The following is a 13,799-nucleotide window of genomic DNA, read 5'->3' on the forward strand; positions in this document are numbered from 1 at the left end:
CTAGCTTGCTTGCACTCGAAATGAGGCCTATTAGGCTTGTGGAGGCAGACGCCAGCCACCACATCATGGCTGCGTCGACGGCCTGGTATCCATACTCAGTCCCCAGCCGCCCGGCGGCCGTGTGTCCACACCTGGTCCCCAGCCGCCGGGGGGCGGCCGGGTGTCCATACTCGGTCCCCAGCTTCCCCGCGGCCGGGTGTCCACACTCGGTCCCCAGTCTCCAGGGGGCGGCCGGGTGTCCATACTCGGTCCCCAGCTGCCCTTATTTGTCCCGGTAACCTTCCCCACACTTTTCTTAGCCTGACCTGCTTTAGAGCAGCATTGGCCGAGCCCACCAGACAATCAGACTCCTCCGGTGGGTCCTGGCTTCTCTATCAGGGGAGTTGAGAGTGCCAAGGTGAGGAGAATGATGATGATGATACAAGTTAGCATCTGCTTTGTTTTCTTGGAATGCAAGCGTAAGTGTGCAGCCTGCCACCCACCCACCCCCAGGCTCCAATACCATACTGCTAGCTTGCTTGCACTTGAACTTGGACCTTTTAGGCATGTGGAGGTGGAATCTGGCCACCACGTCATGGCTGCGTCTGCGGCCTGGTATCCATACTCGGTCCCCAGCCGCCCTGTGGCCGGGTGCCCACACACGGTCCCCAGCTGCCTATTTGAAGGACAGCCTAACCACAAACCCGTGGACAAGTGAATGTGGCCAGGGATGGTCCATCTCACTGATGCCTTCACACTGGGTTAATATTGTGGAAGCCGGGACACAGTTGGACACTGGGATGCAACACGTCCTCCAGACATAGAGGATTGCGGGCCCTGGGTCAATCAGGCTTCAACACAAAGTTCAGAAGGTAGACAGCAGCAGTGGTTGGCCTCCTACACAACGAGTAAATTATTCATGATCATAAGGCCATCCATCTCCTTAGCTTTCTGTTCCTTGGAATGCAAGCACATGTATGTAGTAGCGGCTAGACCTGAGGTGGTCAGCGTTTTGGCGCATGTAATACCTCCTCCGAGGATTGCTGGATGTTTTCCTGCTACTATCCCAGTTCTATGACTCCCGTTAAAACAAAGCTTCAGGTGATGAATGATGGATGAGGTGGTGGCAAAGGAGAAAGAGCAGGAGGAACAGGGACCATTCACCTCAATATCAGGCCAGTCAGCCACACATGTTTTGTAGGATATGTTTCTGTACCAAAAGGAGCGGTTTGGCTACACAGTTATAGGGCATACAGTGAGTGCAATGCCTACCAAAAATTTCGAGGCACTCCAATGCCCCTTGAAAGTGACATGGAGGCAGAGGGCCTTAACTAAACCGTTTTTTCCATTTATACTGTAGCGCCGGCGTCCCTGCCCTCTGCTAGGCAGGGACGCTGTTCCCCTCACCTCTCTGCTTCGTGCCCGGCGTCCTCCTCCCGCTCTGCTGGCAGCGCGTGCTCCTTCCCGGCCACTGTGCTTAGGGCACGCGCGCGCGCTCTCCCTCCTTCTTAAAGGGGCCGCGCGCGCCGTCCTAAGGAGTCCCCGGCCAATGGCCGGAGGACTTCACCATATATAAGGCACCTCCTCCAAAATGGAGGTGCCCGAGCAATGTTGTTGCACTGTTCACTACTCTGCTTCAGCCCTCAGGTCCCGTTGCCAGTTACCTGCCAGATACCTGCCAGATTCCTGCCAGCTTGCTGTCTTATTCCTGCCTGATTATCTGCTACCTGCCTGCTAGTCTGAGGTCCGACGGTCTGCCTTACTACTCCTGTCAGTCTGTCTAAGGACCAGCCTGTCCACTCACCTGGGAGCGCACTTCAGCCACCTGCCTGCTTGCCTGAGGTCCGACGGTCTGCCTTCCAACTCCTGTCAGTCTGTCTATGGACCAGCTTGCCTGCTCACCTGGGAGCACACATCTGCTACCTGCCTGCTAGCCTACCTGGAGGCTCCGCCGTCACGTGCTGTGACCACCTGCCTGTCCAGTGACTCCTGCCCGCTCTCCTGGGAGCGCTCATCTGCTGCCTGTCTGCTAGCCTACCTGGAGGCTCTGCCGTCACGTGCTGTGACCACCCGCCTGTCCAGAGACTTCTGCCCGCTCACCTGGGAGCGCTCATCTGCCGCCTGTCTGTTGGTCTTCCTGGAGTCTCCGCCGTCACATGCTGTGACCACCCGTTCATCCAGAGACTCTCGCCTGCTCACCTGGGAGCTCACGTCTATCATCAGCCGCCACAGGTCGTACCAACCCTTTACCCAGAGACTGCCCCGGTCACTTGCCGTGACCATCTGCCCGTTCATTCAGAGACTGCCCCGGTCACTTGCCGTGACCATCTGCCCGTTCATTCAGAGACTGCCCCGGTCACTTGCCGTGACCATCTGCCCGTTCATCCAGAGACTGCCCCGGTCACTTGCCGTGACCATCTGCCCGTTCATCCAGAGACTGCCCCGGTCACTTGCCGTGACCTCCAGCCCGTTCACTCAGAGACTGTCCCGGTCACCTGCTGTGACTTCCTGCCCGTCTTCCCTGGTCGCCACCCGCTCCCTTTCAAGGACCGCCCCCTTGTATAGTAGCTCAGAGGTTCCGCCTCCCAGACCCGTTACATATAGCAACTGGGTACACTGTTGGCCTAAGCAGTGAATGGAAGTGTGGCACCCCAGGGGTCTGGTTTCCCACAGTAATGTAATGTTATGTCTGAGAGCAGGTGGGAGGTCCTTTGGTCAGGGATCCTGTGCATGTCACACCTCCTGCCCAGTCTTGGGAGGGGAAGAACTTCCCCTATATAAACCCGGGGCTGAGGCAGGGTTAGGAGTAGAGAAGAAGTAGAGACGAGAAACAGTCATAGGAAGAAACAGCAGAAGCTCAGTGGGAGCAATACTACTACGAGTCAGGGGCTGGCAGCTGCAGAGCTCGCCCTGACTGAGAAGCTTTCTTACCGGACCCGGCGTCCGAGGCTGTGGGGACTAACTCTTACCCAGCAGCAGAAGCCGACCGGCAGGGGATTTCAGGTCCTCAGGCCCAGAAACCCGAAGGCACGGTCACATGCATGGGACCAGCACCGCCGTCGTGGAGCGGAAGCTACTAGAAGGCCCCGAGTCACCGACCATACGGGTGAGCACCACACAGTACACTCAGGGACGTGGGCTACTTATACCCGCCTCTAGCAAGGTAGCCAGAAGAGTACAGTCAGTTTGGGAGGCCTACAACTCCGCCTGGCCAGGGGAGATCCCATCTGCTCAAGGACTGACCAGGCCCCAATTGCTAGCCAGTACTCCGGGAGGGTCTATCTTTGTCACCAGTAAAGACCCTGAACTACACCGTACCGTCTCCGAGTGGTTCCTGCTACCCCCATCATCCACGTCGGCTGCCCTGAGGCCATACCCCTCCCGTTGGGGGTTATACTATCACGCTGCACAATTCTACACCGGCCTCAGCGGTCTGCCCTGCAGCAGCAGCTCCATAGCTGCAAATCAACGGGTGGCGTAGTCGACACTCAAATAACATCTATCAAGACTGCCACACACTGAGTTTGACTCCCTGGGCACGGACCGGGTCCCCGCCACTCGGAGACTACAACCCTCATCTGATCCGGTTCCGGGTAAGCCCCGTGCGTGAGACTCTGCGCGACACAGCAGGCCCAGGGGCGCGTCAACTTTGGCGTAGTCGGCAGGATTTCGTGCCCGCAACCACCGGGTACTGCGTGCCTGAAAAAGAGACTTTTAAAACTTACCATCCGTGAAGTTTTCCCGCCATCGGTGAAGATTCCCGCCATCCGGCGCCATTTTCAGCCTTCTTCCCGCCATCTGTGAAGATTCCCGCCATCCGGCGCCATCTTCAGCCTTCTTCCCGCCATCCGTGGAGTTTTCCCGCCGTTGGACGCCATCTTGAGGACGCCGCGCGGGAAGAAGAGGGGCGTGGACTCCGAAAAGCCCGCGAGAACTGAAGCCCCGCCTCACGTCCGGACGTTGCCTAAGGTCCTGGAAGGAGCCCAGCAGACGCCGACGTCACCGGAGCGCGACGGAAGGTCCTCAACCCTGACGATCCACTGCGGAGCCGCGGCCTACGGAAGAGGATCATCGCAAGGTAGGCCACGGTCCACTAGGGGGGAGAAGGATGTCGGATACGGAGGAGAGCTTCACCGCTTCAACCCCCGCCAGCGCCACCGCTGTCGCGGTCATGCCTTTCACCATGCCCTATATCCCGGGGGCAGCCTGGCTACCCCAGTACTCAGGGGAGTCACATACCCTGCAGGACTTTAGAGAAAGGCTGGATAGCCTCTTCCAGGTGTACCCCTTCACAGAGGAGCAAAAAGTGAGCATCCTGGTGGCCCAATTAACCGGAGCAGCCCGAAGGGAGGTAAAGTCCTGGCCACCTGGGGGGAGGACTGTCGCAGGGATACTAACCCGGCTGAGGGACACCTTTGATACCCGCACCTCAGCCGAGATCAAGCTTAGATTCTACGGGTGCAAACAGCGGGCCCATGAGAGTATAAGGGACTATGCCCTGAACCTACAAGAGGCCCTGAGAGCCGTTAAGCAGACCGACCCTGACGGCGTGGGAGACGAGGACAGGCTGTTGACTGAACAATTTATAGAGGGTTTATATTGCAATGCCCACCGAACCCAGTTGCGGGCAATGGCCCTACAGGACCCTCATCTGGGATTTGCACAGTTCAAGGACAGAGCCATCCGGGTGCTCCGAGAACCGGCACCGGATGGCGTTGTGACCCACAGGCGCCCAGCTATCACTTACCACCAGGAGGCGGCGCCCTTGTCGGCAGGGCCTGTAGGGGCTGATGCGCAGGCTTTGAACAATGACCCGGCTCCAGACCTGCACCATCAGGTCCAAGAGCTAGCTAAAAGCGTTGCTGCGTTAACCCGAACTGTGCAGTCTTTACAGGCTTCCACTCCAGGGAAGATCCAGCTGGCATCCGGACCGGAGAACATCCCGTGGCGTCGACCAAGGAGGACCCCACCGGCCAGAGGAAGACCCAGTGACCGGTACAACGAGGACGGACGACCCATCTGCCGCCGCTGCAATCAACCCGGACATATGGCAAGGTACTGTCCTTTAAACTGGCACAACCTGGGGGTAGAGGGCCAACCCCCAGGAAAAAGATCACCAGGCCCATCGAACTGGCGCAACAAATATGTCGGAGGACGTCCAGTCTTGCCTGTGGTACTGGATGGCATCCCTATGAGTGCCCTACTGGACACCGGGTCACAGGTCACCACCATCCCGTACGTGCTCTTCAAGCAGTACTGGAATGACTCGGATATAACCCGCTACCCTGACGACGACTTGAGTATCATCGCCAGCAATGGTCAGCCCGTGCCACAGATCGGATTTAAAGAGGCGACCATTAAAATTGGTAGAGTCGAACTAGCAGCACAGGGACTGATTATTGTAGACATTGACAAACACGAGAGTCACCCAAAGATAACTAATGTAATTGAAAATTGTCTTGCAGAGGTGATTTTCCTTTTACAGCAGGTTGCCAAGAACGCCAGCTCCGGCGAGCAGCGGGTGCTCCAGAAAGAGATCCGGGCACTGATGCGACGGCAACAGGTGGAACTCTCCGGCGGTGAGATTGGTAGCGTAAGAATGTGTGACCCTTTTCCTATTGCCATGCCCCCAAAAAGTGAAATGATGATTTGGTGCCGGGCAGCTATTGGTCTGAGAGGTAGAGATTACCAGGCAATGGTAGAACCAGTTTACTCAGACAGTAGGCCCACCATCTTGACAGCACGGGGGGTGGTTAATGTACGCCATGGGAGGGTGCCCGTTCGCATAATCAATATCGGGAAGAGGGAAGTGTACCTGCCCCGGTATGCCACGCTAGCCAAATTATATACCATTAACCAAAATGCTATACAATCTGTGGAACCCTTGCCTCCATCTCACCCGGAGGAAGGTAACGGCTCTAAGAAAATAATGGAGGACTGGTGTCAGCAACTACATTTGGGTACTGACTCCACTCCCTCACATCAGAAACAGGGAGTCTATCGGGTGGTTCAAGAGTACGAGAGAGTGTTTAGTAAACACCCGTTAGACTTCGGGCGAGTCAAGGGGGTAGAACACCACATCCCCACGGGAGACCATCCTCCCATAAAAGAGAGGTATCGACCCGTACCCCCTGCACACTACCAACACGCCAAGGGGATGCTTAGAGACATGAAGGAGGCTGGGGTGATCAGGGATAGCTGTAGCCCCTGGGCAGCTCCACTAGTCTTAGTCAGAAAAAAAGACAACACCATGAGGATGTGTGTAGATTACCGGAAAATCAACCGTATCACACACAAGGATGCGTACCCCTTACCAAGGATAGAGGAGTCATTGGCTGCTTTAAGATCTGCTAACTTCTTCTCTACCTTGGATCTCACTAGCGGGTACTGGCAGGTTCCTGTAGCAGAGGCGGACCGGGAGAAGACCGCATTCACCACCCCGATGGGACTTAGCGAGTTCACCTGCATGCCGTTCGGACTCTGCAACGCACCAGGAACCTTCCAACGACTAATGGAGTGTTGTCTGGGCCACAGAAACTTCGAGACGGTCCTGTTGTACCTGGACGATGTCATCGTATATTCCAAGACGTATGAGGACCACCTGAAACACCTGGCGGAAGTGTTCGAAGCTCTGGCGAGTTACGGCCTAAAGGTGAGACCCTCCAAGTGTCACCTCCTGAAACCAAAGGTGCAGTACCTGGGACACGTGGTGAGCGCTGACGGAGTGGCTCCCGACCCTGATAAGATCACCGCAATTAAGGAATGGCCAAGCCCCTCCAGCGTAAAAGAAGTGCGGCAGTTCCTCGGGTTGGTAGGCTACTACCGAAGGTTTATTCCCGGTTTCACCAAAAAGGCAGCACCTATGCAGGACCTCCTGATAGGCCAGTCCCGGAAGGCCAAGAACCAGAAGCCGCCCTTCAAATGGGAGGAGCTGGAAGAAGAGTCCTTCCGCCAGCTGAAGATGGCCCTCACGGGGGACGAAATCCTGGCGTACCCGGATTATAGCCAGCCCTTTATCCTCTACACCGACGCCAGTAACATCGGGCTAGGAGCCGTACTGTCCCAGATCCAGCAGGGGAAGGAACGAGTAATCGCCTACGCCAGCCGAAAGCTGCGACCCACCGAAAGGAACCCCGAGAATTACAGCTCATTTAAGCTGGAGTTCCTGGCCGTAGTATGGGCAGTCACCGAGCGCTTTAAGCATTACCTCGCTTCTTCCCGGTTCGTCGTGTACACGGATAACAACCCGTTGACACACCTGGACACAGCAAGACTCGGTGCCCTAGAGCAGAGATGGATGGCCCGTCTGTCCAACTACGAGTTCACAATCAAATACCGGGCAGGACGCTCCAATACCAACGCGGACGCCCTGTCCAGGATGCCAAACCTACCGGACGTAGGAGAAGATCCAGAGGGATTGGAAGAAGTCGAACTCCCTGCGTTCCACCGGCATGGGACTATCCAGTATTCCCACCGGGTAAGGAGTAAGCAAGCCGCTACGTTTAACCCCTTGCCTCACTACAACTGGGAGGAAACGCAAGACAGTGACCCTGCTGTCCGACTGGTGAAGGAGATGCTGACTCGGCCAGAGGCTCGCCTTGACCCAGACGCTCCAGAGGAAGCCAAGCAACTGTGGGCTGAGAAGAGTCGACTGTTCCTTTATAAGGGGAAGTTGTGCCGCAGAATGGTTAACTCCCGGACGCATGAACTAATCTGGCAAGTAGTGGTGCCACGAAGAGACGCAGCCATGGTGATGGAGGCATACCACGACGGGGCTGGACACTTCGGATGGAAGAAGCTGGAGTTCCTGCTGCGCGAGCGGTTCCACTGGGTAGGCATGAGGGGAACCATCGAGAGGTGGTGCAGAGACTGTGGCCCGTGCAACCTAAGAAGGAAGGACCGTGCCAGCCAGAAGACTCCCCTGCAGTCCATCGTCACCCGGCAGCCGTTGGAACTGGTAGCCTTGGATCATGTAAAACTGACCCCAAGCAGAAGTGGCTACGTCTACGCACTAACCATCGTGGATCACTACTCCCGGTTCTTGGTTGTCGTCCCCGTCAAGGACTTAACAGCTCGAACAGCAGCGAGAGCCTTCCAGCAGCATTTCTGCCGTCCACACGGGTACCCGGACCAAGTGTTGACAGACCAGGGACCTGCCTTTGAAGCGGAGGTCTTCCAAGAATTCTGCACTCTGTATGGCTGCCGGAAGATAAGGACGACACCCTGTCATCCGCAAACTAATGGACTTTGTGAGAAAATGAACCAGGTGGTAATGGATCTTCTGAAAACGTTGCCCCTGGAAGAACGCAGTCTGTGGCCTGAGAAGCTGCCCGATCTGGTGGACCTATACAACCACATCCCGGTAGGTTCCACCAACTGTACCCCGGCTTACCTAATGAGGGCGAGACCTGGTAAGTTACCTGTTGACCTGGAAATGGGAGTCCTGACACCTGAGGACACTTCACCAGAAGCAGACCGGGACACAGAGAGGCAGCAGCAGTACCGGAGAGTACAGGAGAGCGTGGAGCGAAGTCTCTGTCAGGCTAGGGAAAGACAAGAGAAAACTTACAACCAGTATGCTCCCGCTGTTCCCCTGGTACCCGGAGAGCAGGTCTTGAAGAGAAAAAGACGGCTCCACAAGTTGGACGACCAGTGGGAGAAGGACCCGTACACCGTACTGCCCTCAAGCCACGACAACCCAAAGGTCTGTACCATCAGTAAAGACGGAGGGGAAACCACAACCATTGTATCCCGGGATCACCTGAAGAAGTGTCCCGAACAGCTACGGAACCCTGAAGAGGAACAAGAAGACCCTCGACCCGTAGAGGAAAGGGAAGACATGGTTAATACTGTGCTCGGAGACTTCCCTCGGTCTTGGACTCAAGTCAATGGTGCAGTTGTGGTACCCGTACTCACCTTCCTCCAACCAGCATCCCAAGCACCTATGGAGCAACAGGTAGAGCTGGAAGAACAGCCGGTCCAGGAGGCAGAAGACCCCACACCAGCAGACCAGGAGGATCAACCCTCTGCTTGCAGTGAGCCTGCCATATCCCTAGTGAGCCAAAGGGCCCATAGACCGCTGCCCAGTTTACCCTTAACAGCTCCTACACCCTGTAGTTCAGGGCCAGACAGTCAGCTCCGTAGGTCCACTAGGGCCACTAGGGGCCAGTTACCCGCACGTTGGAGGATTTGAAGTGTATAAATTGTTTTATTTGTGGTTACCTGTTTATTGTTGCTTGTGTATAACTATGTGTTTCTAGTTATTTTTAGGAGTCCTTGGTGGATTTACCGGGAATCCTTTGTACATAGTTGGAGCGTAACCCAGGACGGACTAAAGACTGTTAAGGACTCGGGGCAGGACAGACCCCTACCTGGTTACGTCTCCCTGTTTTGGTGAAATGGACACCTTGCTTTCTTCAAAGACTGCACCCGGTTACGGACATGCCGTGACCACCTTTATGTGTTTCTTTATTGTTATTGTTATATCTTGTTTTGTTTTTCTAAAATATGTTTAGTCCCGGAGTACTAAATTTCACTAGGGGGGAATGTGGCACCCCAGGGGTCTGGTTTCCCACAGTAATGTAATGTTATGTCTGAGAGCAGGTGGGAGGTCCTTTGGTCAGGGATCCTGTGCATGCCACACCTCCTGCCCAGTCTTGGGAGGGGAAGAACTTCCCCTATATAAACCCGGGGCTGAGGCAGGGTTAGGAGTAGAGAAGAAGTAGAGACGAGAAACAGTCATAGGAAGAAACAGCAGAAGCTCAGTGGGAGCAATACTACTACGAGTCAGGGGCTGGCAGCTGCAGAGCTCGCCCTGACTGAGAAGCTTTCTTACCGGACCCGGCGTCCGAGGCTGTGGGGACTAACTCTTACCCAGCAGCAGAAGCCGACCGGCAGGGGATTTCAGGTCCTCAGGCCCAGAAACCCGAAGGCACGGTCACATGCATGGGACCAGCACCGCCGTCGTGGAGCGGAAGTTACTAGAAGGCCCCGAGTCACCGGCCATACGGGTGAGCTCCACACAGTACACTCAGGGACGTGGGCTACTTATACCCGCCTCTAGCAAGGTAGCCAGAAGAGTACAGTCAGTTTGGGAGGCCTACAACTCCGCCTGGCCAGGGGAGATCCCATCTGCTCAAGGACTGACCAGGCCCCAATTGCTAGCCAGTACTCCGGGAGGGTCTATCTTTGTCACCAGTAAAGACCCTGAACTACACCGTACCGTCTCCGAGTGGTTCCTGCTACCCCCATCATCCACGTCGGCTGCCCTGAGGCCATACCCCTCCCGTTGGGGGTTATACTATCACGCTGCACAATTCTACACCGGCCTCAGCGGTCTGCCCTGCAGCGGCAGCTCCATAGCTGCAAATCAACGGGTGGCGTAGTCGACACTCAAATAACATCTATCAAGACTGCCACACACTGAGTTTGACTCCCTGGGCACGGACCGGGTCCCCGCCACTCGGAGACTACAACCCTCATCTGATCCGGTTCCGGGTAAGCCCCGTGCGCGAGACGCTGCGCGACACAGCAGGCCCAGGGGCGCGTCAGAAGGCTTTCCAAAAATTATGAGGAACTGCAATGCCCCTTGAAACAGACGTGGATTACAGCGTACTAAAAACCTTCGACCCATTATTGGGGAGTGGATCTCCCTTAGTGTTCGTCTATGCATTGAAAAGCAAAAGCTGACTAAAATTAGGAGGAAATACAATGCCTGTTGGAAGAGTCTTGAAGGTTAGAGTTAATTAAAAACAACATTTCAATGCCCCTTGGAAGAGCTGTGGAGTTCAGAGTGGTTTAACAAGACTGTTTTAATGCCCCTTGGAAGAGACGCGGAGGTCACAGTTGCTTAACAACACGGTTTTAATGCCCCTTGGAAGAGTGATGGAGATGGCAGTGGAATAAAAAGACAATATCAGTGCCCCTTGGAAGAGTGGTGGAGGTCGCAGTAGCTTAACAAGACGGTTTTAATGCCCCTTGGAAGAGTGGTGGAGGTCGCAGTAGCTTAACAAGACGGTTTTAACGCCCCTTGGAAGAGACGTGGAGGTTGAGGGAATAAAAAGACAATATCAATGCCCCATGGAAGAGACGTGGAGGTCTCAGTAGCTTAACAAGATTGTTTTAATTCCCTTGGAAGAGTGGTGGAGGTCGCAGTGGAATAAAAAGACAATATCAATGCCCCTTGGAAGAGTGGTGGAGGTCACAGTGGAATATAAAGACAATAACAATGCCCCGTGGAAGAGACGTGGAGGTCACAGTAGCTTAACTATTTTAATGCCCCTTTCAAGAGAAATGCATATTAAATACATTATTTCCATTATTGGGGAGTGGGTCTCCCATAGTCTTTGCCTATGCCTTCCAAAAATTAGGACGGAGGAACTTGCAATGCTGGCAACACGGACAAAGGTCACCCTGGTGGTATAGTGGTGGTGGAGGCTGAGGATAATGAGAAGGGCAAAAAACAGCCGAAATGAGGAAGCATATACCCATGTGTGGGTGTGAAGCGGTGCATGGGAATACACCTCCCGAAACAACACAGTGGATTTGACTTTATGTTACTCTGCTGTCATTTGGTGGTGATGAGAAGTCTGGCCCAATCCAGCCCTTGTTCATTTTGATAAGGGTCAGCTTGTCAGCATTGTCAGTAGTGTTGAGCCACCCCCGTAGTGTTCGGGTTCGGTTCGGTTCATCGAACACCGGGATGTTCGTGGAACTGTTCGGCGAACACCTTAGAACTCTGTCGAACACCGTCGAACACCGTTAAAACCACTGGCAGGCAAATAAAAGTACATAGAAAGCACCTTCAGGTGTTCAAAAGCTGACAAACTGCTCAAAAGACACTCTCTTTAAAAAAGCCGGCCGGCAATTCAGCATCGATACCCTACAATTTAGAACAGAAAGAATAGAGCATCACACATAGATTAGATAGATAGAAACATGTCAGTCACATATATAAGAAGTACAGTGACAGTGTTGGTTACTGTTCTTGTCATTTAGTGTTAAAATAAAGGATTTATTAAAAAAAAATTGGCATGGGGTTCCCCGTAATTTTAGTCTCTAGCAGAGGTTAAGCAGATGGCTGGGGCAGATGTTTGAAGCCTGGGAAGGGGGTAATACCCACTGTCAGTGACGTGCATGTGGTGAGCTGAGTTCATTGGACATGAACTCAGCTCATCTGGATGCCGTCACAGCCAGACACTGAGGAGTGCAAGCATGCCTGCCCTTCTCAGTGCCTGCAGCATGGCAAGCTGGATGGCAGCGTTCTGCTGCGATCCAGCCTGTCATCTTGATGTAGCAGAGCTGGAGCCGTCCTGGGAACCATGGAGACAGGAAGTGTTGCATGTATTGTGTTCCTGACCAGGAAACCCCTGCTTGCCTCCAGACATGGCATTACTTCTTTTAAGGGAAGCAATGCCACTGTGGCAACCAGACCCTCTGGGGTGCCACACACTGACCCTACACTGTCTGACCCGGAGCGACTGTGTCCAAGATGGTGGCGCCCGGTTTTAAATACTCGAGGTGACGCTGTGCGGCCAGCCAATCACTGTAATGCCCACAAACAACATGGCTGCAGCAGTACAATGACTGGCTGGCAATCTCTGGATGTTCATTGGCTCTGTAAAGAGCGCCATACGTGCAGGGCGGAGACCCGAGCTCCCGCCCGAGTAACCCGGAAATGCTCGGTGCTCACCGAACATCCCGAGTAGTGAGATGCTCGGGCGAGTAATGAGCAGTGTCGAGCATGCTCGCTCAACACTAATAGTGATACCAGACAAACTGTAAATGAAGGAAGAATAGGCGAAGAAGAAATGGAAGAGGAAGAGGAAGAGGTGATGCGAGCAACAGTCAGAACATGAAGAGGATAATCATCCCCTCTCTGTTCGTGTTTGGCGGGAGGGGACAAGAAAATAAGCATCAGAATTACACAGCCACCAACACAGCATGGGCTTCAACCTCATGGAAGAGCCCGACATATGAATGCCTTCTTGCTGCGCTATCTGCAACACCGATCCCTGTATAGCTATGATTCGAAATAGTGCTGACTACTGCGTTGCCACTCTGTTACATTCACGTTATAAGAGTAAATTTTGCCAGATGCTTCCCGCCCTGGAAAGGGAACCTCTAATGTTGGAATATCGAAACACGCTTTTACGCAATCTTAAGACAGGTTTTCCCCAAGACAGCAGTGAAGCACACAGAGTGCATCACAGCTCTACACTTCCAACCTCCGGCAAAAAATTTATTTTTGTGAGTCCTTTCCCACATTTTTTAGACCAGCTTGTGCACCAGCACAAAAGAGTACAAGTCTGACACTTGGTGAATGACTGGAGAGGATGGTGCACTCCTGATTGAATCTCCATCTGCAGGGTTGGCTGTAGTGGAAGAGGTGTCGTTCCTAATTTTACTATTTCTACTGTAGTGAAAATGATGCCACTTCGCTGGTGTCTGCCACTAATTTTTGGAAATGTGGAGAATCCTGATTGGGTCTCCATCTATTGGGTTGGCTGTAGTTGAAGAGGTGTCTGTCCCCATTATACTACTTCTAATCTACTGAAATTGATGCCACTTTGCTGAAGTCTGCCACAAATTTTTGGAAATATGGAGAATCCTGATTTTGTCGTTCCTAATTCTACTAATTCTACTGTACTGAAATTGATGCCACTTTGGAAGTTTTAGGCCCTAATTTTTTGAAATGTGGATAATCCTGATTGGGTCTCTCCATCCTTTGGGTTGGCTATAGTGAAAGAGGTGTCGTTCCTAATTCTACTAATTCTACTGTACTGAAATTGATGCCACTTTGGAGGTTTTAGGCCCTAATT

The sequence above is a fragment of the Phyllobates terribilis genome, unplaced genomic scaffold, assembly GCF_046119375.1.
Source record: "Phyllobates terribilis strain yellow unplaced genomic scaffold, ASM4611937v1 Scaffold_5__5_contigs__length_657084704, whole genome shotgun sequence".
Lineage (NCBI taxonomy): Eukaryota > Metazoa > Chordata > Amphibia > Anura > Dendrobatidae > Phyllobates > Phyllobates terribilis.